Source organism: Spermophilus citellus (genome assembly GCF_964194105.1).
Source record: "Spermophilus citellus genome assembly, chromosome: 5".
Classification (NCBI taxonomy): domain Eukaryota; kingdom Metazoa; phylum Chordata; class Mammalia; order Rodentia; family Sciuridae; genus Spermophilus; species Spermophilus citellus.
Window position 1 is genome coordinate 129984288 of NC_138186.1, and position 5957 is coordinate 129990244.

Here is a 5957-nt window from a genome sequence, read left to right on the forward strand (position 1 = left end):
GGTGGTGGTGGTGGTGGGGATTAAATCCAGAGCCTTGGACAGTAATTCTAAGTGTGTGCTCTACTACTGAGCAATGTCCCAGCTCCCACTCCACTTTGATTTACCATGACACTGTGACTACTTCCCATTCCAGGATCTAAGGGAGCCTGGGAGGGTCCAGTGCCACTGCTGAGATCATCACAGCTCTCCTAAAAATGGGCAATGAAACCATATCTGCAAAGGCTACCAGGGACCAATCATTGACTTCTCCCTAGGAGATGGTCATTAGAAATAGTCTTATCACCCCTGATACCCAAGCCTCTTGGATGATCTCTCTTAACTCATATGCTCATCTTCTATGGCTCCAATATAACTCTTTTCCAACCCTGTCTTAGTTTGTGCTGCTAATAACAAAATACCTGACACTGAGTAATTTCATAAAGGACAGATATTTGTTTCTCTTTTTCTCACAGTTCTGGAGGCCAAGAAGCACCAGCAGGTTTGAAGTCTGGTGTAGGCCTATTCCTCACAGGTGGTGCCATCTGGGTGTCCTTACATGGCAGAAAAGTGGAAAGGAGTTGTTACAGTTTAAATATTAGGTATCTTCCAAAAGCTCATGTGTTAGACAATGCAGGGAAGTTGGAGGTGAAATGATTGGGTTACGGGAGTTTTAACCTATTTAGTGCATTAATTCCCTGATAGGGATTAACTGGCAGATAAAGTGTGGCTGGAGGAGGTGGGTCACTGGGAGGTCCTTAGAGTATATATTTTGTTGTTGGAGAGAGGAGAAGTTTCTTTCTGCTTCCTAGTGCCACGTCCTGAGCTGCTTTCTTCGGCTATACTCTTCCACCATGATGTTCTGCCTCACTTCAGGCATAGAGCAATGAAGTCAGCCATTTGTGGATTGAAACCTCTGAAACTTTGAGCCCCCCAATAAAGTTTTCCTTCTCTAATTGTTCTTGTCAGGTCCTTTGGTTACAGTGGTGAAAAAGCCTACTAAACCAAGAGCAAATCTCTTTCCTCAAGCTCTCTTACAAGGGCCCTAATCCCCTTAACTAGGATCCTGCCCTTTTGATCTCCTCTACTTACCCTTCAATACCATCTTAATACCATCACACTGATTATTTTTAAACATACAAATTTTGAGGGATACATTAAAACTATAGCAACTCCCCTAAACTTCACTGTGCCAACTTACAGGAATTAAAAAGCCATCATGAGCAAAACCCTCATATTGTTGATCACTATAACTGTATCACTAAAAGATTCTCATTCCCTGACAATGACTTATTTTCTTTTCAGTTCACTACTTCTATTAGTGTCACTTCTACAGGGCTATGACTCCCAGAGGTCTCTCATAACTTCACCATCTCTTTGCTGTATCCTATGCCTGTCAATTCCTCACTTCTATTAATGCTTGGCTTATATTCCAGGACTCATTGCTATTAGCCCTCATATATACCAGGAAGTCACTTGGCCCTCCCTCTCTCCATTATTCTCACCTTATAAAACCAAACTCTAGTAAAATCCATTCTTCTTCCTATTCTTATCTGTACTTGGATGACTTAAAAACACAAAATTATTTTGGTTGTTTTTGTGTTATTATTTTATATCTTACTACAATGTGACATGAACTATTACATTAAATATATATATATATATATATATATTTTTTTTTGAGTATTTATTTTTATTTATAATCATGATTTTGAAGAAGGACCTGTCGTGAGTGAGCTGTCACCAACATGGACTAGACATGTTTGTGTTTTGCACAAAGGCAGAATTTATTGGATGACAATAAATTCACAGCCTACACCACTTTCATTGGTGCCAGTTTACTGAATATCTGTGAGGCACCTGATAGTCATAAGTTGGGCAAACACAAGTTCTTTTATTGTAGTCTTAATTTCTAATATCTGTAATATTCAAGTCACACATACTTTAAGCAATGATATATAAACAGGTCACAGAAAGACTAAGAAAGGGTTAAAGCAGCACAGGCAGAGAGAGATATGAATGCAGAGTCAAAGAGTCACTGGAGGTGGTCAGATAAGGATTTTAACAAACCAGTTCTGCAGAGTTGTCAAAGCACAACATCTGGATGGATGGCTGTGTCACTTTCAGAGTATCAGCTCAAAGTGCCAGCTTGGAGTGGGCTGTGTATGGTCATCACAGGCAGGAGAAACTGCACTCTGTTGAAGCCTGTGGGGGAAAATATCAGATGTTCGTTACTGTGTCAATTTTCCTGGTCAAGCCTTGTGATGTCTGATTGATCAGGTGATGGGATCAAGATGCCACCATGTAAGTCTCAGAGGGCTCCTGCTTTTATGAGTCTTGAATGAGAGGTTCTTATCTGATGAGATTGGTAAGCTTCTATATTTGCTGTTTGTATAAAGAACTTCTAAGTTATTTATCCATTTGTGCCTTACAGTGGAGGTGGCGTTGGGCAGATGGTGGTTGTTTGCTTGTATAAAGTGTAGAGTCATTCTACCTCGGTGCTTATACTTAAGATGGAATTGTTTACAGCAAGCTTCTGTTTACAAAATGGAATAACTCAGGTTTAGGCACATCCTGAGAGTTGATGTTCTGTACATCAAAGAGTAACTCAAAGCATGACATGGCCTACGGTCCCCAGGATCTCAACACTTTCAATGTCTTATATTTCCTAAATGAAATCCTTTCCTCATTCTTCATTCACTCAAGCATCTTCTCTTCCTTAGTATACTAATAAAGTTACTTCCAATTTCAGTGAATTCTCACTGGAAGCAATCAGAACAGGACTTCCTCTCTCTACCATCAGATCACCTACACACACATCTGTGGCAATATAGTCTGGGCTCTATTCTTATCTAGCCCCTTCTACTTACATCCTGGGACTTGTGTTCTCTTGCTCAGTAAGTGCATTATGCTCATTAGCATAACATGCTTTCCTATCAACCAACAATAGCAACAAAAAAGCCCCATGACTCCACATAACCTTTCAACCACTGCCTCACTGCCCCAGTTTCTAAGTCCTTCCTTATGACCAAAGTCCTCAAAGGACCTGCCTATACTCACTGTCCACTTTCATTCTCTTTAGTTTCTCTCCAGCCTGTTTTTCCAGCCTATGGAAATCACTGTTATCAAGAGGCATCAATGACATCTCTGGTACTTAACCTGGAGACCCACTCTCTCTTGTCTTACCCAACTCCTCAGGAGCACTTGACAGCTCTCTACTCTTACTTCGAGCAATACTTTTTTGGCTTGTCTATATGGCACTAGCTTTGTTTTCATCCTGCCTCACTGGCTTTTCTTCCCCTCAGTTTTCTTGTCTGTATCTTTCTACATTTTTCAATTTATTAATGCTAGAGAATTACTAAGTCTTTGAATTGCTTCTCTGCAGGTCCAGAGTCACTCCTTGGAATTTAAATCCGTAGATGATCTGAATTCGGTGCCATAGCTTTAAAGTTCAGTTATATAGCCGGGCCTGGTGGGGCACACCTGTAATTCCAGGGACTCAGGAGGCTGAGGCAGAAAGACAAAAAATTGGAAGGCAGCCTCAGCAAATTAAGGAGAACCTGTCTCAAAATAAAGATGACTGTGGGTCAAGCTTACTGGTAAAGCATCCTAGATTCAACTCCCATGCCATAAAAATAAATAAATAAATACCAATTATATGCTTCTGGTTGCCACTAAATGTATGTATTATCCATGCTCTTCAATCTGAATTCATTCTCTTATTAACTCTAGATTTCTATGTTCAAAAATCTTCTTGATAACTACCTTTAGTTTCCAAAGGAGAAATACTGATCAATCCCTTCAAACTCCCCCCCCCCGCCATTTCTTTAATGCATTGAGTATAATTACAGTGCAATTGACTGTTCCAGCCAAAAAGCTTGTAGTCTTTCTTGACATCCTCCTTTCTCTCACATGGTACAGTGAAGATCAGCATCAGGGTATGCGTGCTGATGCCAGAGAAGATGACTGGGAAGAGAATTGTGATACTAACATGACAACTTTTTTGGCCCTGGCCCTTTCAACTCATTGCCTGTCCTCAGATATTAAATGCAATGCCACAGAGAAGAAAGAGAGGAAGGATATTCTTGAAACTTAATTTTTCAAGACCTTCAAATTACTTAATAATCATAAATTATATTAGGCTTTCAGAAAAGTGTCTAAATAAAATGCTATTAGATAGAAAGGAAATTTGAGTTAGTAATTAAGTTCAGTTCCAGAAAAAACAAAAATGTACATTATTATATGTAGGCCTGGACTGAAGATTCATACCTACTATCTTTAAGGTTTCTCTCCTTTTCATGAGGCTTATGAGTTTTTGTTCATGACTGGTCCCTTAAGTAGGTGAGGGGGAGAGTTAAGGCTGCACAAATTCTAGTGACCTTGTAAATGATCTAATAGAGCATCAAAGTACTATTATGTTTATTAAATTTAATTCTGTTTAAAATGAGATACGACTTAATCTTTACTAAGATATACACATGAAAGGGCATGGGTCCTTTGACTCAGGCCTATGTGATACTGTCAATCATGAGATGTCCTTAGGGTAGAGAAAGTGATAGAGAGTGGCAGTCTCATTTTTCATCCCATTTCAGTTCACTGTGACTCATTGCATTGCATATGGGCCCCACTGGGTGAATTCATATATAAAGTACCTATTTTATTTAAACTTTGTGAAATGAGACAAAAAAAAAAAAAAACAAAGTCTAAAAGCAGGATGTTGTGGTTTGAAAGTGAAGTGTCCCTCAAAAGCTCACTTAGGAGACAGTGCAAGAACATCCAGAGGTGAACTGATTGTGTTAGGAGAATCTCAACCCAATCAGTGAATTAATCCCCTGATGGGGATTAACTGAGTGGCAACTGAAGGCAGGTAGCATGTGGCTGGTGGAGGTGGGTTATTGGGGCATGCCTTTGGGAGTATATATTTTGTGTTTGGTGAGTAGATTCTCTCTCTCTGCTTCCTGGTCATCATGTGAGATGCTTCCCTCTGCTATATTCTTCTGCCCTGATGTTCTGCCTCACATTAAGCCTGAAGAAATAGAGCTGACTGTCTTTGGACTGAGACCTCTGAAACCGTGAACCCCCAAATAAACTTTTCCTCCTCTAAAATTGTTCTTGTCAGGTTTATTTTAGTCACAGCAGTGAAAAATCTGACTAAAATATAGGATGCAAAACAATGTTAATGTGTGTACAACTTAACAAAGAATGAATACTGATATGTCTTCCCAGTGCAAGGTTTTGTTAGCCACATTATAAAGTATAAATTCAATCAGTATAAATTATTTTAACAAAGAATAACTAAAATTTCACAATATAAGTCATCTTGCATACAAGCATTCTATACAAGTTATCCATTATTTATACCCAGGTTTACTAAAGATAACTCTCACCCTAAGTGTGAAATTTGGCCTTGAAATAGTATTTAACAACTTTATGAGGCCATCTGCGATTAGCAGAACAATAATAAAATTTATTTATTAATCTATATTTATCTTATCCTTTTTGTTTTATAATGTTCACATTATGTTAGTATAATATATGCACATAAATTTTAAACAAATATGCATATATTAGGTGGACATTTTTTAATCTATCATTGAAACATAAATAATATTTAGAGACCTCTGCTCATTGGAACAGCAATTATCAGAGTTGCTTCTAAATCTTAACAGAAGAAAATGATAGAGCTACACAGGTTCAAAGAAGTTACTTAAACGACAAACTCCCTTGAGACCAACATCAATTTCTTTTCTTGGGTTTTTCCTTTGTAAAGTTATAAAGCAAGGCAACTAGTTTTCATATACTCAGAAATGAGTTCCACACCTTCCCGTGCATTAGTTCATTCACATATACTTATGAAACATATTCTTTATGTACAGTATGACAGTGCAGAGCCCAGAGGTTCCTCTTGGGAGTTTCTAAATCAGGCAACAAGAATTCTTGGCAACAATTCTAAATTGTTCTCAGTATTTGGCCACCATCTG